This window comes from Podarcis gaigeae, assembly GCF_964106915.1.
Source record: "Podarcis gaigeae genome assembly, chromosome: 3".
NCBI lineage: Eukaryota > Metazoa > Chordata > Lepidosauria > Squamata > Lacertidae > Podarcis > Podarcis gaigeae.
The window spans coordinates 13,325,769-13,349,229 of record NC_139680.1 but is presented as its reverse complement, the minus strand read 5'-3'; the positions used below and the strand labels follow the sequence as shown (position 1 = coordinate 13,349,229).

The 23,461-nt window shown below is 45.1% G+C and overlaps 1 protein-coding gene across 8 annotated transcripts in view; it reads right to left on the bottom strand.

The window, feature by feature from the left end:
- The window catches only part of PLCB4 (phospholipase C beta 4), a 665,275-nt gene extending 644,155 nt beyond the window's left edge, over positions 1-21,120 (bottom strand). For 2 of the 8 annotated variants that reach the window (XM_083730046.1, XM_083730047.1), the window contains exon 1: positions 20,568-20,893. The gene's annotated coding sequence lies outside the window, so the exon portion shown is untranslated. Of the gene's footprint in view, positions 1-19,677; positions 20,090-20,161; positions 20,894-21,070 lie in introns of those variants that run through there. The other 6 variants (XM_083730049.1, XM_083730055.1, XM_083730054.1 and 3 more) reach the window with 5 other exon arrangements.
- Between the last annotated feature and the right edge of the window lie 2,341 nt (positions 21,121-23,461).

Below are 23,461 nucleotides of genomic sequence, written 5' to 3'. Positions count from 1 at the left end.
TTGTTATTATTATTATTATTATTATTATTATTATTATTATTAATAATATCTTTATTGTCATTGCCCCCTCTTGGGGACAACGAAATTACTTGGCTGCTCCATCCACCCAGGTAGGGCACTCCTTCTTCTCTTTCCATGGTTCATTTTACAATACCATAGTAAAGGTAAAGGGACCCCTGACCATTAGGTCCAGTCGTGGCCAACTCTGGGGTTGCAGTGCTCATCTCGCTTTACTGGCCAAGGGAGCCGGCATACAGCTTCCGGGTCATGTGGCCAGCATGACCAAGCCGCTTCTGGCGAACCAGAGCAGCACATGGAAATGCCGTTTACCTTCCCACCAGAGTGGTACCTCTTTATCTACTTGTACTTTGACGTGCTTTCAAACTGCTAGATTGGCATGAGCAGGGACTGAGCAACGGGAGCTCACCCCGTTGGGGGATTCAAACCGCCGACCTTCTGATCGGCAAGTCCTAGGCTCTGTGGTTTAACCAACAGCACCACCCGCGTCCCAGTACAATACCATAAATCCCTGCATATTTTACAAAAACTAAACCATTCAGTATTCCATTGCCACATCCATAAAAACTTATTTACACTGTTGAATTCATCTTAATGCTGCCAACGTTTTCAAGTGTACATAATTTCCCCCCATGGTCTCAAGGTTCAATACCCAGCTCAATCTTCAGGCAGGGCTGAGAGTATCCCCTATATTATACCCCAGAAAGCCACTACCTTTCAGTCAAGACAATAATGAGTTAAATGGGCCCATGGTCTAACATGGCATAATGCAGCCTCCTGTGTCACTGTGGGCCACTGCAGCCATCCCCAACCCAGTGCCCTCCAAATAGTGTTAGGCTCTTGACTATTATGGCTATATGTGCTGGAGCTGATGGGAAATGGAGTCCCAACAACATCTAGAGGGCACCATGTTGAGGAAGACTAGACTAAAGAAACACCAAATCCCATGGAGAGGATTGTCAAGAGGTTCATATCTCCCACAACAATTAATTACACACACACACACACACACACACACACACACACACATTTTATTACTATTTTCCCAAAAAACAACACAAAATATATCAAAAAATAACAATACACAAAACACAAAATCTAACATTCAAAAAACCAAAAAATCCATATCTTACAAGTTAATAATATAAACACTAAAAAAACAAACATTGACCAATCCTACAGCACCTCCTTTATCTCTCATTGTGTCTTCCTGTTTTCCTTATCATCTCTATCCTAACATCTAAATATAAATCACTCTTTCTTGTCCTTTCACTTCACAAGGTTATTCCAGACTCAGCCAGATTTCTGTCCTCGAACCTTGACTTTTAAGGTATTCATTTAGGCACCCATTCTTTTTTTACTTCACTTTTTGGTTTTTGTCTTATTATATCTGTCAATTTGGCTAATTCTAAGTATTCTGAAAGCTTACATAGCCACTCTCCCCTAGTGGGTAACTGATTCCCTTTCCAATACTTAGCCACCAGGATTCTTGCTGCAGACGTCGCGTATAAGAAAAAATTAGTTTTGTCTTTTGGAATATCATCATTTAAAATTCCTAAAAGGAATGCCTCTGGCCTTTTACTGTATGATATACTTAGTATTTTTTTTATTTCTTCCTGGATCCATGAACAATGAATCATTGTATTGTAGCATGGGAAGAAATGCCGAGGATCATCTAGTCCAGCCCCCTGCAATGCAGGAACCTCAACTACAGCATCCATGGCCATCCAACCTCTGTTTGAAAACCTCCAAGGAAGACTTATACAGTACAAGTCCAAATAAGATAAGTGCTGGAGTTGTAATGAAGTTGAGGGTACGTTTTATTATGTGTGGTGGACTTGTACAAGGGTAAAAGAGTATTGGGAAATGATATATAATAAATTGAAAAAAAGGTTTAAAAGTACCTTTCCAAAAAACAACAACCCCAAAACAGAGTCCATTTTGTTTGGGATAATTCAGATGGAAATTCTCAGATGTCAAAAAAGGTTATTTTTGTATGCCACTACTGCAGCCTGTGTTTTTCTAGACCAAAAATGGAAAACGAGCGAGGTCCCAACCAAAGAAGAATGAGAACTTAAACTGATGGAATACGCGCAGCTTGCAGATTTAACATACAGAATAAGAGAACAAGAAGAATGTATGTTTAAAGAAGACTGGAAAGTATTTATTGAATATATAGATGAAAATTATGTACTTTAAAAAACGCTGGTAGCATTAAGATAAATTCAACAGTGTAAATAAGTTTTGATGGCTGTAACTATGGGATACTGAATGGTTTAGCGCATGTAAAATATGCAGAGATGTATGGTGTGCAAAATGAACACGGAAAAAGAAGAAGGGAAGTCATTGATTTAAGGTTGTTTAAATGAATATTTTGAAATGTAAATTAGAAGGAGCGTCTCCACCCCCATCGTTCAGCCCAGACACTGAGGTCCAGCTCCGAGGGCCTTCTGGCGGGTCCCTCACTGTGAGAAGTGAGCTTACAGGGAACCAGGCAGAGGGCCTTCTCAGTAGTGGCGCCCGCCCTGTGGAACGCCCTCCCACCAGATGTCAAGGAAATAAACTATCTGACTTTTAGAAGACATCTGAAAGCAAGCCTGTTTAGGGAAGTTTTTAATGTTTGAAGTTTTATTGTGTTTATAATATCCTGTTGGAAGATGTCCAGGGTGGCTGGGGAGGCCCGGCCAGATGGGTGAGGTATAAGTAATAAATTGTTGTTGTTGCTGCTGCTGCTGCTGTTGTTATAAATGTATTTACGCCCCTATTTTCATTAGGAAAATTTTGGAGGGTGTGATGTCCTTATAGACCAAAACAGTTTGGTTGACTGCCACCAGCAATCTTTCCCTCACAACCATTTCTGATTCTATAATGCAGTTGTTTTCACAGCGTGGACACATTTTTTAATGCATTGTTATCATTTGTAAAGGAAAAGGAGAGAGAGAGGGTAAGCACAGTCACCAAAGCACATCGTCTCCATCGTTTGGCAGCAACAGAACAGAACAGGACTGGCTCCTCTTGTCAAGTTTCTATGACAAAGCATGGTTATGCAATTGACAAATGATAATAGTTCCCATGTGCAGTTCAATATTCGCTTAATTTAAGGCTCTGCAGAGAACAGGCAAATCACAAACATGGCCAGAGGGAGATACAGATTTGGGGGGAATGTGAGTGAAAGTGAAATGGCTTCTCTTATCATCTAGTTAATGAAGTCTGACAGTGACCAGGTCCTTGCAAACGCAGCCATGAAACATAACTGAATTATGTCCCTGGCTGCAGGAAGACTCCTGCCCCCATTACTTATGGAGGGAGATGCAACAGGCAAGGGGGCAGACATCCCTGCCACACAGTTTGTCTATTCTAGCTGGCATGACCTGGCGGGAGTTGCCTGTTTTGTACATCCTCGGTACACAGCACCATACACAGCACCATAACAGTGTGAAAGGGAAGAAGCCAAAAGATGACAGTCTGCAAATAAGACTGTAAAATAAGATTGCTTTAAAAACAAAAACAACAACAAAAACAAAAACAACAACAACAAAAACAACTGCAAACGATTTAGAAATCACCTTCAATGGTTAAGAGCCAACCCTGCATAGAGCTGAATTTCAGGCAAATAAAAATGGCATTTTCAAACAGATATTTGAGGTTTTCCAGCCTTGCTGTCTGTGAGCAGACACAGCTTCCATAAACACACTGCTAGAAGCAAATAAACCATAAACACGCTGCAAAAGGAGAGAAAATTACAGCCACCATCTACGAACAACATGTTTCTAAAGTACACTCAACAGAGATAGGTGGGGTTATTTCACAACATTCGAGCTGAAACACACTTATTTTCCCCTGGAATGGTGCACTTTTCATTACCAAAGATCAAATGGAGCTTCCGCCTTCGTAGACAAGGATCTTACACCACCCATTATAACCACAACTATCATAAGATGCCCCACAAGTCAGATCTTATCTTCCCACTAAAGCAAACTTCACCAATCGTTCAACTAAAATAAACCACATGACTATTGCCGGCTTTAAGATTGTCACATTTTCTACAACCCAGTTCCCACCTGCTCCCAGTCACTGCATGATTCCAGCTATATTCTGCTTAGAGGTTATCAACATTTGGGATTTCATCCTTCACAAGGGGTCAAGCAGGAAAAACAGGTGTGTAAATTGTTTGCAAAATCTTCTGCTGCCATATATTGCCCAGGGTGTATGGAATCGGCGCTTTTGCCCAACACAGCTGCTTCCCCGCTGAACGTCTAAATGGACTTTTTGCAGTAAATTGTGCAAGAAGATCAAACCTATCCATTCTTAAGGAAATCAGCCCTGAGTGCTCACTGGAAGGACAGATCCTGAAGCTGAGGCTCCAATACTTTGGCCACCTCATGAGAAGAGAAGACTCCCTGGAAAAGACCCTGAGGTTGGGAAAGATTCAGGGCACAAGGAGAAGGGGACAACAGAGGATGAGATGGTTGGACAGTGTTCTCGAAGCTACCAGCATGAGTTTGACCAAACTACAGGAGGCAGTGGAAGACAGGAGTGCCTGGCGTGCTCTGGTCCATGGGGTCACAAAGAATCGGACACTAAACGACTAAACAACAACAAATTGCCAGGAGAATGTACCTGAAAGTAGGGATATTGTCTAATCTCCCTCCGATCAAATCTGAATGAATGCCCATTGAACAGCCAACCACTCTACAAGATTTGTGCAACGACGACATGTTCAATGAGCAGGTCATCTGGAAACGACCTGGGATTCCACCTTTTTTGTTTGTTTGATCATCTCACTTTAAAGCTGCTGGGTTCCATTTTCACTGCTGGACATGACAGGCCTTCCACCTGGTCCAGCAGGGCTGTTAACGTTTGTATGATGTGTAAGCCAGCCCTGCCTTTACTTTACAATCTCAGGCAGGAAGAGATATAGATGTCTACAGGCTGTATGAAACACTTCCTTTCCTCTCTGGTCAACAACTAAGATGCTTCCTTAATTTGCAACATCAGGCTTCTAAATCTCATCCGACAAGCTTGCAGCTTTTGCAAGCACTTTAGGAAGAGGTGCCCAGTATCACATCAGCAGCAGCCGAGACCTGTGTGCTATGTGAAGAAGACGGAAATGGCACCTCGGGTTTCAATTCTTTCCCATTCCTCCATCCTTTCCAAACAGCTCCAGACAATTAGTGTAAATAAAAATAACAATAATTAAAACTTGCTGGTCTTCGGGGGAAAGAGATGAGGGAACAAGCTTCCTTCCATTTCCTGTTGCATTCCAACTAATTGTTAATTACTTTCTTAAATACTTTTGTGGGCACAAAGTAATGTATTTTTCATCTTACATTTATTTTCTAGTCCACAGCTCTTCAAGGATATTGAAGAGTTATATGTGCTCCTATGAGGAGGAGGAGGAGGGGCGGGTGGGTGTGTTTTGAATGGTTTGTCTTTTTATAAAAAACAAAACAACCCCTAAACCTCACGCTGTGTCTTTCTCGGCCGCATTTTCCCATACACTTACTTCAAGGTTATAAAAACTTTCATTTCTATCTGCCAAGTTCATGGGAGTAAAGCATGAGATACCGTCTCAAAATTCAAGAGGCCGCCTATCTTGCTTTGGTTACTAATTTGTTTCAACGTTTGGGGCAAAAAAAGTGTATTGGCTGGTGAGAGAAGCCAGAATTAATCACACACCTGAAGGACTGGATAAAAAAATCCATTTTAAAAAAATTTTAAAACCATTAAGGAAGGCACAATTGCATTAAATAATTTTCTTAAACTGACATCTGTATGCAACACAAAGCTATTTTAATCTATGAAAGGGTTGGGGAAACATTCTGGCAGGATTCCATGGCTCAGACCTTATTGGTCTGTTTTGTGGTGTCATTCCTAGTTCATCCCCCCAAAATAACAACAACAACAACACAGAGTTTATGCTCCCCCCTGATTTTTTTAAATTTTTATTTCTGTAGTTCGGCAAATTTAGGAGTTCCCCTAAGACTGTGAAAGGGAGAAAGGGGCATTCCAAACTCTCAAAGAAAATACAGTACAAGCACCTATTTAATCTGTTCTTTTTAAAAAAGAAAAAGAAATCAAAGGCTTAATCACAGTTAAGCTTTTCAAGTGCCCAAGATGAACAGGTTCATAGTAGCAATGTGTTGGCGAAAAGAAAACTTAACACATTGTTGCTTTGTTCTTTATTGCTGCACTAAAAAGAAGTTTCAGGAAGTGGATTAAAATTTAAACGTTGTTCAAACAATCACAACAATGCTTCATTTATAAAACCCTGTCATGGTTGCTATGGGTGAAAGACATATTATTTACACACATACACAGAGAAAAGTACAAAAATATATGAGGGGTGGGTGGGATTTTCCAGCTGTCTGTCAACTGCTTCTGCAAGCAAACTGGATTAGGGACAATCATCCGATGGCCTTCCTATTTGTCGGGCAAGCAAACCGGCTGCACACTCACTAAAGAGAGAGCTACAGATTGCTGTGTAAACCTGACTGGCTTGAACTAGAGGATTTTTACTGTGGTTTAAACCACAGAGCCTAGGACTTGCCGATCAGAAGGTCGGCGGTTCGAAACCCCGCGACGGGGTGAGCTCCTGTTGCTCAGTCCCTGCTCCTGTCAACCTAGCAGTTCGAAAGCACGTCAAAGTGCAGGTACATAAATAGGTACCACTCTGGCGGGAAGGTAAACGGTGTTTCCATGCACTGCTCTGGTTTGCCAGAAGTGGCTTAGTCATGCTGGCCACATGACCCGGAAGCTGTATGCCGGCTCCCTCGGCCAATAAAGCGAGATGAGCACCACAACCCCAGAGTCAGCCACGACTGGACCTAATGGTCAGGGATCCCTTTACCTTTACTTTACCTCGGGTTAAGAACTTACCGTAATTCTTCCGGAGGTCTGTTCTTAACCTGAAACTGTTCTTAACCTGAAGCCCCACTTTAGCTAATGGAGCCTCCCGCTGCCGCCCTGCCACCACTGCACGATTTCTGTTCTCATCCTGAAGCAAAGTTCTTAACCCAAGGTACTATTTCTGGGTTAGTGGAGTCTGTAACCTGAAGCGTCTGTAACCCGAGTGTAATGGTTATATGGGGTTGCTCGTGCGTAAGTTGCCGCCACTCCTGGCTAGGTGGCCTGGTTAAAACTTTCCTGGCTGGACAGCCCCTCACTTCGTGGCTGTTCAGTCGCTGGCAGAATCCGACAGTGGGCGTTTCTTCAACCTTTTCCAACATAAAAGTTGTTTGACGCCCAGTCTCCTCCTACTCTCCCTGCGCGGAAGTCTTCTGCGCAGGGAGGGCATGGGTAGCGGAGGACCTGTGCTCTCCCCGCTGGTGTCCAGTGAAGAGTCTCTGAGCCTGCTCTCTGCTTCCCCCATTGGCCCCCCTCCATCCCTGGTGTTGCGCTGATTTTCTTCCCCAACAGGAGACCTGCCTCTCTCCCTACTTGGCCCCTCTCCAGCATCGTCGTGGAGCCTCGCCTCCTCCTCTCGTTCCGATGGCAGTTCCCTGACACCGAGGTACCCCTGTACTCCCATCAGCCTTAATTTATTCCTAAGACGCTACCCAGGAAACATTTGCATTTTTTATCTTTACAGCCACCAATAAACTGAATGAAAACATCATAACTAATTGTAGCCATGTGTTTCATATAAGATAGACTCCAGTTGGTAAAATATGTTAATCCCCAGGGAATGGGGCCTACCATAATGAATTCTTTAGGGTACTGGATTCTCAGGAGATGGGGAAATGTGTGTTGTGAAGGGAGGAGAGAGGCTAGCGTTTGTACTTCCTTGGGGAAAGAAGTAATTTCTCTTCTCGTTCATTTCTGTGAATTAATCAGTTTGAAAGATACTAGCAAACCCCTCAAGAGCCCCTGGAATAAATGCAGAAAAGACACAACCAGTAGTGGAATGCTATTGAATTATTTTGCAGCAACAATAACAAAAATGACTTACTTGGGATCATTTAAAAAAACATATGCTTGCTGTCTACATTATCTAATAAGAGACGCCAAAAGTAGACCGGGGTGGGATGGGGGCAGGGAGCCTGCAAAGTCTAAAGACTGGGGGTTAAAGAAAAAGGCTGTGTTGTCCAGACCAAAGGGGAGAAGAGAAGCACCATAAAGAATTTAAAAGTGGGGAGAGGAGGCTCCATTGCTCACTGTTGCAAGACTTTTATCTTAGCTCTACGCTTTTTGGAGTGAACGGAATCTTTTTCGAGAGCGCTCAACAGAGATAATGGACAAACACAGAATAATATTCAATTATACTGTAATTGAGCAGTGCACAGAAAAAATAGAGGGGGTGGGGTGGGAGAGAATAAAACAACAAGACAAGCTTCCTACATCTCTCTTAGAGGGCCTTTTACCGACACTCTGATCAGGTGAGAGCTCTGAGCATGTTAGTGTTATATCACAACTGGACGAACCATTTCAGAAAGCTAGTGGAAAAACAGTGGGCTTGAGCAGCCAGGTTACAACACATTTGTACTACACATCGCGAAAAGTGCTGTTTGTCAAAATGCATCCCGGCTATTGAGCACATATGTTCTCATTAACTACCCCCCACCCCCCACCAAAAAAACACCAACCCAAAGAGACACCACTTTGAAGTGGTATGCTGTTAACCTACAGAGAAATGGAAAGTCCTAAAATCTGCCAATCTGCTGTTTCTTGGGGATAGCGGAGGATGTCACGAATCAAACCAGTATTTGCAGAAATGTTAGGGAAACAGAGAAAATTAGCTGCCAGGGTCTGTGCTGGAGGGGGTGAGAGAATATAGACTTTCGGCGAAATTGAAATCCACGCAGTTTCAAATTATGAAACCTAAATTTTACTTACCATATTAAGAATATGTAGAACCTAACACTTAAGCAGGGATGTGGGTGGTGTTGTGGGTTAAACCACAGAGACTAGGACTTGCTGATCAGAAGGTCGGCGGTTTGAATCCCCGCAACAGGGTGAGCTCCCGTTGCTCAGTCCCTGCTCCTGCCAACCTAGCAGTTCGAAAGCACGTCAAAGTGCAAGTAGATAAATAGGTACCACTCTGGTGGGAAGGTAAACGGCGTTTCCGTGCGCTGCTCTGGTTTGCCAGAAGCGGTTTAGTCATGCTGGCCACATGACCCGGAAGCTGTATGCTGGCTCCCTTGGCCAATAAAGCGAGATGAGCGCAGCAACCCCAGAATCGGTCACGACTGGACCTAATGGTCAGGCGTCCCTTTACCTTTTTAAGCACTTAAGAACAACCTAAGAACCTAAGTTTGGTGTATTTGTGGCATATCGCTTTTGCAGAAACAGTAATGGCCAGTGGTGGCAGATGGAACAGTAAGCTTCTGTACCTACAAGGGGCAAATAAAAATTGAGGATTGAAGCCGTGCTGGCTGGGGGCCAATGGCAGTTGACCCAAGACATCTGGGGGAAGGGGGACAATAAGTTTGAGTAAGGCGGGATTGATGTGCCCTGTGAACCTGGCCTGTTTATGCTTAAAAATAGTCCCCCAAGCCAAATAATGGTCCCCCAAGCCAAATAAAAAGAGCCATGCTTCAGTTCCAGCGTTTTAATTTAATCATGAGTCACAGCTAATTTTTCCCTTTGTTTCCAATGAGGTTTCAATGCAATTGGCTTTTTCTGGATCAGAGCCAAGTATCTAGCCCTCAACAGAACAATCAGGTCTGAAATGCAAGATCTTGTAATAAGGCTAACAAGATCACATTAAAAGGTCTCTTCCTTCCCAGGTTTTCCAAGGAGAAAGGAGGAGGGGAAGTTGCTTTTTTAAAATTGCTTTCATGTTTGCCTTCACATTTCAAGTTAGAGTGACTATTCCAGATGTTCCTCAAAAGGCCAAAGTTGCAAAAAGAAAGAAATGCAAGCAAAACAAGAAGTTATAAAAATTAGGCTGCATTTGACACCATTGTTTTCTAAAGAGTGAGTCCCAGTCTCATAAAACATGTTCAGACATAAATTAAATGCAGGCACCTAGATAAATAAGGGACGCGGGTGGTGCTGTGGGTTAAACCACAGAGCCTAGGACTTGCCGATCAGAAGGTTGGCGGTTCAAATCTCTGCAACAGGGTGAGCTCCCGTTGCTCGGTCGCTGCTCCTGCCCACCTAGCAGTTCGAAAGCACGTCAAAGTGCAAGTAGATAAATAGGTACCGCTCCTGCGGGAAGGTAAATGGTGTTTCTGTGCGCTGCTCTGGTTCGCCAGAAGCGGCTTAGTCATGCTGGCCACATGACCTGGAAGCTGTATGCCGGCTCCCTCGGCCAATAAAGCGAGATGAGTGCCGCAACCCCAGAGTCAGCCACGACTGGACCTAATGGTCAGGGGTCCCTTTACCTTTACCTAGATAAATATTTATACTTTTATCAATTTAGCAGGGTTTTTTGCATTATAATTATATGAACACCATTCCCAATTTTGTATTTATTATATTATGGAGTTTCTTTTAAAAATCTGATCGGAAATAATGGAAAACCGTAGTTTCACAGTAGCACAGACAAGTCTTCACAAGCCTCTGATTCATGTCCTCCATCTCCCCTTGGGAGCACCAGGCACACAGAGGTGTGGCTCATATAGGTTTGTTCCTGCAGCAGAAAACCATGGTTTTCCTTACATATGAACCAGACCATAGGCTAAGTTCTCCTACAAACTATGGAGAAGAAGAACAGGAAACTAGGACCCTTCCTGCTGTCCTCCTGCAGGTGGATTTCTTCACCATGCGTAGCTTGAACAGTTCGTACAGATTCCAAACCAGCAAACAATGACTAGCGTTCGCCTTCCAAGCCAAAATTGGAAAGGATGGCTTGAAGCAAGTTTCTGTTTCTGGTTTGGAGGGAAAGTGCTAGCCACAGACTGCCAGTGGCAAATTACATAACCAGTGATAAGAAAACAGAAAGAGAAGCTGTGGGTAGAAAGCACAGTGCAGACGTTCTATGCAAAGGATCCCAGGTTCAAGTCCATGGAATCGGAACATGTGAAATGTTTTTTGGGAGATGATATATAATGAGTTGGAAAAAATGTTGAAATATACATTTACAAAGAAACCAGAAGCATTTATATTGGGAATGGTGGGAAGTGATATAAATAGAAAAGGATGTAAGCTTTTTTTATATGCAGTAACAGCAGCTAGAATACTATTAGCCCAGAAATGGAAGCAAGAAGAATTGCCAACGACTGAAGAATGGAGGATGAAGTTGATGGACTGATGGACTATGCAGAATTAGACAAATTAACAGGAAGGATCCGAAACCAGAAATTTACCGAAGACTGGAGTAAATTTACGAACTATATGAAAAGTATTTGTGATGATCAGACAACGTGTGCAGGTTTGCAAGAAGTTCTGTGAGGAGTATTGTTGGAAATATTGTAAAAATGGAAAGGGGGAGATGATAAGTTAAAAGACAATATAAAATTAAGTAATGCATAAAAAGGATAAGACGGAAGATCATCAGAGGTGCTGATGGAAGTCCAAAAAAGTGTATTTGTAATAATTTGTGTAGTACGTTTTATAATTTGTATGTTAAAATTAATAATTTATTATTTTTTTAAAGTCCATGGAATCAGAACAAACAGCAAACGGAGTAGAAGGCATGGCTGGTGAGCAAGAAGTATGAACAAGAGCACTCCTCCCTGTTGTGGATCATGTTTGCTTGCAGTAAGTTAAATGCCTCCAGAGCAGGTGGTACATTTTCAGTTTAAGAAAAACACAAAAGGCAGCCAAAATGAATAGTTGTTGGGGCAAGGTTGTACGGAGAGTACGAAAGTTGGCAAAACAATACTGTACTGCCCTTTTGAAACAAACAAAATGAACAGAAAGGAATCTTATTTCTGGATGTTGGACAGCCCAAATATTTTCACTGTCGTGTTGAGAGAATCACAAGAACTGCCTCTTCTTCCTCCTCAAGCCTCCCTTCTTTAGAAACAATATCTTTTAACATGCTTACGCCCTGAATTGTGTTTTCAAGGATACTAACAGTGTGTTACAGTGTGGCCTGTATCTGTTCTCACATTTTATGTCCACATCTTGCAAATGTATAAAGTATCAGAGTCTGGGAGGATGTGCGGATGAGCAGGACTTCCTTATAGTGATAAAAAACGGTTTCGTTGCCTGACATCCCTCTAGGTTGCAAAGAAAAATCAGAATCATACCAAATTTATATATCTTACACATGCAACAATTCACACTGCAATCGTATCCCCGCTTACTTGGGAGTAAGCCCCACTGAATTCAACAGGACTTACTTCTGAGAAGACATGGTTGGGATTGTTAATGCAGCTCCTGGAATAGTTACAATGTTTTTGTCTTTAAATAAATCAAGGACAGCCCTTGTTAATGTCACTGTATTTTTAATTGCAGCAGTGATCATTCAATTAATCTCGCCTACAGAATCACACCTGTTTTGAGAGATACACAGTGGAAGGCTGTGCTCAAGGTCACATGGTCTCAGAGTCACAGGTCACAAAAATTGCCCATTGACCCCAACAGCTGTGCAGGATGGATCACATTGAGACTGCAAGCCTAAACACACTATGAGTAAGCCTAGGTGAACATAGCAGGAATTCCTTCTTGTAGCCTCTCCAGACATCCTTTCAAATGTGTATTCATGATGATTTATGCTCATGATGGTATCAGAAAAGTTACTGGTGATCCCACTGTTTGCACCTGTGAAACTTTTGGAGCAGACACACTGCTTCATTTCCAATCAATGGCTGTCCCGTAGCTTCCCGCTTAAATCCTGTAACCTTTTATACTATAAATGTTTGGGGTTGCAATTAGTGGTCCAGCTCTTGTTGCACCCTACTGCAGAACTGCTCCCCAGAATGCAATAACATGGGAGAAGAATCCCAGAACCAGTGCTATTTTTCTACTAAAAGAGGTGCCAGAACTCACCATGAATGCCTCCCTTCTCTTAGATGGGAGTGGTGCTGGGAGATGCGGGTGGCGCTGTGGTCTAAACCACAGAGCCTCTTGGACTTGCTGATCAGAAGGTTGGCGGTTTGAATCCCCACAACATGGTGAGCTCCCATTGCTCTGTCCCAACTCTTGCCAGACTAGCAGTTCGAAAGCATACTAGTGCAAGTAGATAAATAGGTACCACTGCAGGGGGAAGGTAAATGGTGTTTCCGTGCTCTCTGGCTTCCATCACAGTGTTCCATTGTGCCAGAAGCAGTTTAGTCATGCTTGCCATATGACCCAGAAAGCTGTATGTGGAGAAATGCCAGTCCCTTGGCCTGAAAGTGAGATGAGCGCCACAACCCCATAGTCACCTTTGACTGGACTTAACCATCCGTCCTTTACCTTTTTACTTTTTTTCTCTTTGAATGGCAATGGCACCCACCTGAGAGCTGCCAAAACTGAGTTCCAGTGAGTTGGGGGGGGGAGCCCTGCACAGAACTAATAAAGAAGAATGGTGTGTGGCCAGTTTAAATGCACAACTGTGCCAGTGGCATAGGGATGCAGGTGGCGCTGTGGGTTAAACCGCAGAGCCTAGGGCTTGCCGATCATAAAGTCGGTAGTTTGAATCCCCACAACGAGGTGAGCTCCCGTTGCTCGGTCACTGCTCCTGCCAACCTAGCAGTTCCAAAGCACGTCAAAGTGCAAGTAGATCAATAGGTACCACTCTGGCAGGAAGGTAAACGGCGTTTCTGTGCACTGCTCTGGTTCGCCAGTAGCTTAGTCATGCCGGCCATTACCTGGAAGCTGTACGCCAGCTCCCTCGGCCAATAAACCGAGATGAGTGCCTCAACCCCAGAGTCGGCCACAACTGGACCTAATGGTCAGGGGTCCCTTTACCTTTACCAGTGGCATGTTGCAACAGCCTGGAGGGTCTCTACAGAAGGCTGCATTACCAGGTTGGAAGTTGCAGAGGCCTCTTGGATAAAACAAAATCCCCAGGTTGCAGATTTACTGAAAGGCAGTCAACGACATGCAGGGTGGATCCAAATACTGTTGTCTTATTTTTGCAACCTGATTACACTATACAGCTGCCCTAGAGAAAACTTCTGCTGGATTCAATTTTTGTATGTTTTAGTGTACCTGTTTCACTAAGTACCCTAAACTGGATGATTTAGAAACCCCAGAGGAGATGGCATCAAGTTTGTCTGCAAGATCGATCCTGGCTGCTGTATCCCAGGAGCCTAGAATGATCACAAACCTTGTATTTTGAAAGCATTCACTAAGGCCTTAATATAATTTTAAAGCAGCTCTATTACTGTCTTCTTTTCAGGCTAGGAACCTGCAGAATATTGACTGTAAGTCTGCCCCCTTATTGGGCATGCAGCTTTGTGGGAGGGCCCCGGGCTTCCCTGGTAAGCCTGTCTATCACAGGCCGGATCATCTTCCTGCCGCAGGAGTTAGGGGGCGTCCCCATGGGTGCAGGACCAAACGGCTAATTGTGGCCCTTGGCAAAGTTTAAATGCCCAGCCTGTGGGGGCTTTTGGCCTCTCTCTTGCTGTGTCAGTTCTCACCCTCCCTCAAATCGGAGTTTTTTTTACGGACAGTACAGCCTTGCTATGGACAATGTCGGCCACCTAATTTTCAGGGGCCGGGCAGGAATTCTTCCAACATGGCTAATGGGCATCACCATTTGGGTTTTTGCCTACCTCACAGCAATCGTCACAACTTCGTAAGGCAGATGGGCATTGGGTAAGCCTAGTCTTGGTTGGAGGGGAGGTTGTAGCCTCCTCCTGCCCCTCCACGAGTAAGGGTATCCTGTTAAAAGGATCCAGGAGGAGTAGCTCCTGTCCGATGCCCAAACAGGGGCTAGGGCCATACCACTCCTTCAACGAGGACCATTTGCAATTTGACGTAAGTCAGAGGGCATCTCTCCCCACCCCACCCCCACTGGCTTCACCCTTAGAAACACTCCCAGCGGACAGGTTGGAGTCACATATGCAGTTGCTTCCCTCAATGCCTATGGCCAAACCTTCACATCTGTAACCAATAAAGTTGTGGCCTTATTTGATCCCAAAATCAATATGCTGTGTGTTGTCTAGTTATTCGCACATTAGGGAACCGGGTGGCCACAGGGCCTTGATATGCAAGCTGCCCAGCATTCCCTGAACAGCTAAAAAAACCCTCTCTTTTCAGAGGTTTGCTAAACATTGACACAAACCCAGCATTCCCACGTATTTTAGAAATCTGTGGCTTGCAAACACATCACTAACTAGAAATCACTTAACCTACATAGTGATTGTGTACACTGGCATTAAGAATCCTGAAGTTCTGTTTTATTTCGTTCTGTTTTGTTCTGTTTTATTAAGAGTGCTTTGGAGTTTTTTAGTCTAACATTCTATACCACTTTCCTGGGAGTAACCCCACTGAAATCAATATAATTTACTTCTAAGTAGAAATATAGGGTTGTGCTGTTATTTTGTGTTCTATTGCATTTTTAAATATATTTTACTGTAGTTGTGTTATTGCTGTTCACTACCTTGAGTACCATTTGGTGGAAATGAAGGATACAGATGTAGCAAAGAATTGCATTTCAATGGCCTGCTATATAGTTTTATCTTTTTAAAAAAATAAATGCATGATTGCATTAGACATCTGTTGCATAACTCGGTAGCTAATGAACTCTGAAATCCCAATCGGTCCCAATAAAGATATAACCCAACTAGGGACATCCTAAGATCCCAGCCCTCTTTTTGACCAACATAAGTTCCTTTGATTTTTATGCACGTTGGTAGTCAAAGGTTGCTCTTAATTTTCTTCTTTTATTTCTCGCCCTTTTAGTGGGCTTGCTGTTGAGCTGAGCAACCTCCTTGTTTTCTATTCTGTATCGAACTGCTCTAGGCTTGTTAATGCTGCTTGCTAGAAGCAGTGGAGGAGCTGATTCACCCAAGACCTTTAACTCTTCATGCAAGTGGTCCCAGCTATCTTGAGGCAAAGCCAAAGATAGCCAAATGCAACACAGATATTTGATCATTGGATTCCTGAAACAGCAGCACTTTTTCCACCCAGAGCTGGAATTTCCTACTGCCCAGCTGTATCCACAAGAGAGGAGTTCCCACATTACACGGTCCTCATGTATGCATACCCAGAAACGGCTGTGGATAATCACATACAGGAGGGAAATGTCTTGCTTATAGAACTGTGATGCTATCAGACTCCAGATCCCATCATCCCCAACCACTGTTCATGATGGCAGGGGCTGATGGGACCTGGAGTTCAACAACATCTGAAGGGTTCCCTATGCTTGTAATAAAACTTACTGGCTTTCCAAAACAACAACAACAACTCATCATTGGGAGTATGTGAATCAGATCTACATGTGTAAAGAGAGCCCCCATTGAAAGTGCAGCAACAAGGGATGCTGCTGAGCCACAACAATACATTCATTTCCTAGTTCCTATCAAATAAACACAAAAAAATCAGAATCAAAGTTTATCTGTTTCTGGAGTGGGAAGCTTGTGCCCTACCCCCAATGTCCCTGGGCTAAACTCTGAGCCTCCCTGACTAGGTCTGTTGGAAGTGGGAGTCCAATGACATCTGGCAAGGTAAAGGTAATGGACCCCTGGATGGTTAAGCCCAGTCAAAGGCGATTATGGGGTGCGGCACTCATCTCACTTTCAGGCAGAGGGAGCCGGTGTTTGTCCACAGACAGCTTTCTGGACCATACGGCCAGCATGACTAAACTGCTTCTGGAGCAACGGAACACCGTGACGGAAACCAGAGCACACGGAAATGCCATTTACCTTCCCACCGCAGTGGTACCTATTTATCTACTTGCACTGGCATGCTTTCAAACTGCTAGGTTGGCAGGAGCTAGGACAGAGCAACAGGAGCTCACCCTGCCGTGTGGATTCGAACCGCTGACCTTCTGGTCAGCAAGCCCAAGAGACTCAGTGGTTTAGACCACAGCGCCACCCGCAAGTGCATATGCATGTGTAACAGGAGTCAACTATAGCATTAAGACATGTCCTCACCTTACATTCAAGGCATCAAGTACTTAAAGTTACATTAAACAAAGAACTCTCTCTCCACCATCCCCCCCCCCCTTCATGGCAGGAGGCAAACTGATTTGACAGGCTCGCAACAGAGCTCCGAGTCCAACGCTACTGCCAAAATAATACTGAAACAGTATAGCCACAGAAGTTGCTTTTGAAAAAATATACGGCACTAAAAGTCAAGACAAGAGAACTGTGGATTTATATGAAGAAGCAGCAGCAGCAGCATATACTGCAGCCCACTGATTCCCTAGATTTGGTGGGTTACAGAACAAGAGATCATTGCGGTCTAACATGCTATATTTGAAAACAGGCTGGGTGGCAGTCGTGGGGGAGGGGGGCTTTCCACCTGCAGCTTTTCCTATGCAACAGAGCCAACTGTTTGGATTATAGGCTGTTCATAGGATATTTCTGGATTCATTTTAAAAATAAAAATAAAGAGACCTGTGTTTCAGAACAAAGCTCCTGTGTGGGGGAGTGCAGCTGTAAACCAAAGAGCATTGTTATGCAAGCAGATATGAATCCATACCCAATGATCAAATAAGGTTTTGGAATTGTTTTGACAGTTGCTAGCTAGCTCCGATCGACTCTTCATCAGAGTGTTCGTAGGCAAAGATAAGAGCCATGATTTGACACGCAGTTAGGCACCCTCAAGTCAATTGATTTCAAAGGGCTTTAGGTACATGGAAACTCTGTGGCAAATACCTTTACTGGTTATAATTTTTTGCAACAGAATGCAACGTCATTTGGAAACAAAGTTTCTTTCTTTTTGAAAAAAGTAAGTTCAGTGAAACCTACCTGTTTTAATCATCATCTCTATTATTTCCTTGGTTAGTGTGTTGGATCAGGACCTGGGAGGCAAGAGGGATCAAATCCCAATGTAGTCATTGCAGCTCCCTGGGTGACCCTGGGCCAGTTGCAATCTCTCAGCCCAACCTACCTCACAGGGTTGTTGTAAGGAGAAAAACCATATATGCCACCTTGAGCTTCTTAGAGCAAAGGTGGGATACTGAATAAAAACAAGCTGTTCATTTTACACGCAACTTAAGTCTTACTGTAGCGTGGAAGATTTGTATCATTAAGTGCCAAAGCATCGACTGTGTTTTCTGAAAGGCAAGCAAACAAACAAAAACCAAATACCTTCATAGAATAGATCCAGAGGCAGTTTATCGAGATAATAAACTGTGCATGATAATTTACAGTAGACTAGACCGACACTGGCTACACTAACCAACATTGAATATTTACTTACATAAGTTGCATGGCAATGCTATCTGTTGCTCTTACAGAGCTGGACAGCTTGCCTTCTTTGGCACAAAGGACAAGCCGCAACTGGCAAAGCTGCACAACTCTGTTGTCAAAGAATGCTCACGGAACACTGCATGTTTTATTGGTTTCCTTAAAAGTGCAGCGTTTTAGCCACTTAACTTGAAACTTTGGGGGGTCTGCTGTTGTTTATAGCATCCTCTCATACAGTCCATTTATAACCGCTCCCCCCGTAATCTAAACATGCTTGCATAGCAACAAGTCCAGCAGCTTTCAGAAGGTACTTGTTTCCTGCTTGACACATTGATTCCCCCCCCATAGATTTCCCCCACAGAAACTCCTCCAATTTTCATAATTCACACACCAGATTTCTGACCCGTGTGTCTGGTTGCACAACAAACCCCTGTGACACACTGCACAAATGGCATGCCCCCCCCAACACAGGCATTATTGCCACACACAAACAAACCCACCACAACTCATGGGCGCATGCACCCATGTTTGGGATCACCACAACAGAACATTATCAGCAGAAAGGGAATTTGGACCATTCTCTGTCTCCCTTGTTTCTGCAAAAGAGTAGGGCTTCCAGAAGCACTGGGTGTGGGTGAGATCTCTGACAAAAGTCAACAGGCAAGGTAGCAGAAGATCACTAATATTCTGTTGTGCATCAGCAACCTCTCACTAAATAGTAACAATAAGCACATGGCAGGCAGGCCATATACACCGGCCATTTTTCATAAATTATATCGTATTCCCATATCACATTTAGGGGAAGGGACATAGCTCACCGGAATAGAAGGTTCTAGGTTCAATCCCCAACATTTATAAGTAATGTTGGGAAAGATTCCCTGGCTGAAACCCCCAGAAAGGCGCTGCCTCTCAATGTAGACTAACTAGATGGGCAAAACTGGTCCCACTCAGTATTCCACAAACCTTTATCCCCACATTAACTGGGAACAACAGTTATGTCTATTTTAATGTTTCCCTAGGCATTCTTCACCTTGGGCAGGAATTACAACTGGTGGTTTATCACCTGTGTTACAGCTACAGCCCAAACACATCAGTATACAAGTCTTCACGCTTCTCTTAGCAGCTTCCAAATATTATTATCCATATTACCTCATCAGACCAGCAAGGGGGGCGGGGAGGGGACTCTAAGAGAAATAGCAACAGAATGATGCAGCCAGGTAGTTTAATAAGAGCAATGCATTTAAGATTGCCCAGCTGCAACTCAAATTGGATTAACGTGCTAGTGTCTCATCACACAAAATTCAGCCATAGCACTAATAACGTGGTGGGGTCCAGGCACACAAACACTCAGCACCTGCTTCCTAATAATAATAATAATAATAATATGCTATTTAAGTTTTAATTTAAACAACACCAGGAAATAGTTCAGATAGGAAAGCATATCCCGCCCCCATGCACATCCTAGAAAAGTGTCGCTTACCTTCTGCAAAACAGAGGCCACCCTTTCTGAAACTGGAGGGCGAACGCTTCAGAAATGCTAAAAGTTAGACCTGAAGCTAGGGAAACATTTATAAGAACTGCAGAGGGCACTGACATTTAATCCCGGATGCACATACGGGGGTGGGAGGAAAAGGAGACCTGCTCGGCACGTACCGAATAATAATAATAATCTCCACAGTATTAATAAAAATGGTTCGGATGCAAGCGGAGCTCTATGGAGAGACCTGCCAGCAGTGCCGCTGGAGGGCAGGGGGTGGGGATGTTGTATTTCGCCGGGAACAAAGCGCCAAGGTGAAGCAGACCGGGAGCCAAGAAAGCGCTTTCGCCCCAGAAGGGCTGGAGAAAGAGCAGAGCCACGCAAGGACTACCCACAACAACAACAACAACAACAACAGAAAAGGTGCCCACCCACCGCCCACCTAATGCGAGGAACTAGCCGACGGCTCTCCACTCCGCGCGCTTACCGGGAAGCAAATCCCGCGGGGCAGCGCGGGGCTTACTTCCGAGTAAAGGGGCGCGGAGCCAGCTGGAGAGATGAGGTAGATGCAGAAGTCTGTCTCAGAAGTGAGACGAGGCCAATGGAGAGTCTCTCCCGACCCCCGAGGGAGGGGTCGGTCAGGCTGCAGCCCCCTCTGCATAGCAGGCAAGCGCGCCTCCTATGCGCCTCCCGGGCGCCAGGCGATGGCAACTCCGCGCCCCTCGTACCTGCCGGCCGGCCCCCTAGACTCGCCAGCGCCGGAGATCCGCTGACGCGCGGCTGGCGACCTCAGCACGGAAGGCAGCCCTGTGCCTGCAGCAGCACCGCATTCCCCCCGTCCACCACCTCCTCCTCCCCGCCTGGTTCTGCCATTGCTCCCGCCAGGGTCTTACATCAGCTGCCGCCGGAGGATTCCGGAGAGGAAAGGCGAGTAGCAGCAGCAGCAGCAGCAGCAGCAGCCAACCAGCCTTTCTGTTTGCACAAGATGCTCCGGGAAGGAGAGGGAGGGCGGCTTTCCCCGATGTCTCCCACTCCCTCCCTCTCTCCCTCCTCCCTCCGGGCCAGACTTTGGCGAGGTGCTTTGTTATTGGCGGACGCCGCCGCTGGACTTGCTGCTCCCGGGTGGTTTCCCCCGAGCAAGCGTGAGAAAAGGACGCCAACTCCGCCGGCGCGCAAAGGGAGCGCGCGCTCCTCCAGCAAACGCGGCCCAGCCGGGGTGGAAGAGGAGGGTGCTCAGCAGGCGCGTGCACAGACTAGGAAAGAGGCACGCGGGGGGGGGGGGCGTCTATGTAATCCTATGCATTGCTGATCGAGGCTGGGGGGGGGGGGCAGAAAAGGGTTATGCGCGCGCCAAGGACGGGGGCCCACCCGCTTTATAAAATGCATTATTACGCACTCTGCATGGCCAGGGCTCTCCGGCTGCTGGCGTCTCCCCGCCGCCAGGGGCAGGACGAGTGAGCGAGAGAAGCGCCGGCCAAACTCCTGCCTCCCTCCTCCCACCCAGGGCACTTGCAAGCTTTGCATGACAAGTGCACAAAGGCGAGGCCCTGCTCGGTGCCTCTTTCTCTTCCACGCTGCGTTTGCATGCCGAGATGTTGTGCGCTCAATAAGACAGGAGGCGCATTACTGTCGCTGCCCGCGCATGGGTGGAGGCGGCCAGCGGCAGCGATACCTGCCAACAGAAGCACAGTAGTATCGATTGGCCACCAAATCAGAACAATCCTCAAAAGAGTTGGGTTTAGGGATTGGGGGAGCGGTCAGAAACAAGCCTACCCAAACACACAAGGCAAAGAGAAACTCTCAAAGTTATTTTAAGGGAGGGTGTGTTCTTAAAGTTTATGATTGGTCAACAAAATTACGCTGCCTTTTATTTGTTTGGATGACGTATTTTATTGTTTGATAATTGATGAGTGTAGGCTTGCTCATTTAATACACTGCAGTTCCTGCTGCTGTCTGCACAAAAGTATTCTGAACACACCAAAAATTAAAAGCTATACTCCCTTTGTAGGTAGAGGGTCATTGGGGTTTTTTTGCAGGTCATTTGTACATCTTATCTATCAAACCTCTTTTGCCTTTAAAAAGGTAAAGGGACCCCTGACCATTATGTCCAGTCGTGGCCGACTCTGGGGTTGCAGCGCTCATCTTGCTTTCTTGGCCGAGGGAGCCGGCGTACAGCTTCCGGGTCATGTGGCCAGCGTGACTAAGCCGCTTCTGGCGAAACCAGAGCAGCACACGGAAACACCGTTGACCTTCCCACCGGAGTGGTACCTATTTATCTACTTGTACGTTGACATGCTTTCAAACTGCTAGGTTGACAGGAGCAGGGACCGAGCAATGGGAGCTCACCCCGTCACGGGGATTTGAACAGCTGACCTTCTGATCGGCAAGTCCTAGGCTGTGTGGTTTAACCCACAGCGCCACCTGTGTCCCTTTTTCTTTTGCCTTTGCTTCTATCCAAATCCTGTATAATCTTACTGCTTACAGATTTCCCATAGGCAGCTGATTAGCTACTTGGAGAATAGGATGCTGAACTAGATGGGCCCTTGGCCTGATCCAGCAAGCCTCTTTTATGTTCTTATGTTATGTCTGGTTCTCATAAGAAGATATTTACACCAGTACTATTGTGGGGAAAGTAGAGCACAAAAACAGAAATGCAAGCAGCCAGTGCTAAACCCAAGTCATTGTTACAAAAAAATAAAAATAAATGCAAAGCTTCCAGCTTGTTTTAATTCAAATTGTATTTTAATTGTGATGTCAACCTTCTTCCTGCCCAAATATTTCCTGGTGTGGGGAAAATGAGAACAGCACATTTTGCTTAATGGATAATTCAGATGGGAGGCTTCCATGCTACACTACACTTGCTAAATGTTTGGAAACCTGTATTATAGTTCAGTACATGTTTGCAGCTGTGAGCTATATGGTTCTACAAGCAATGTGTTGTTAGTCTGAGAGAGATCAGCATTTGCACATTTCTAAGGTAGCCTAAGGGACACAGGTGGCGCTGTGGGTTAAAGCCTCAGCGCCTAGGACTTGCCGATCGAAAGGTCGGCGGTTCGAATCCCTGCGGCGGGGTGCGCTCCCGCTGCTCGGTCCCAGCGCCTGCCAACCTAGCAGTTCGAAAGCACCTCCGGGTGCAAGTAGATAAATAGGGACCGCTTACCAGCGGGAAGGTAAACGGTGTTTCCGTGTGCGGCTCTGGCTCCCCAGAGCAGCGATGTCACGCTGGCCACGTGACCCGGAAGTGTCTCCGGACAGCGCTGGCCCCTGGCCTCTTGAGTGAGATGGGCGCACAACCCCAGAGTCTGGCAAGACTGGCCCGTACGGGCAGGGGTACCTTTACCTTTACCTTTAAGGTAGCCTAGAGAAACTCATTATAGGTCTGAGTAGCTTATATATAGTTTGAATACTTGCATACACATGGTGGGAATTACAACAGGCGGTGAGAAATTGGGGGGGGGGAGGCCCTCACAGCTACTCCTAGGCCCCATGCTGCTTTCTTGTTTTGATTCATAACTTGAAACACAGTAATGGGTTTAAAGCTTGTAGCTTGAATTGAAAGCACAAGGATTGGAATGCAAATGATCTTGAAAATTGGAGAGCAAAACTGGAAGCATTCGATCAAAAGCAAAAGGGGCAATCATATTGCACACATACTTGTTTTATTGTCAAGATTGATCGCCTGATCTTCAGCATCCCCCCAGCAACTTGACAACATTTCAAAACACCATAAAACAAAAGCGTACCATGAAATCTGCAAAGTCTGTGCAAGTACCACAAAACAGGTCAA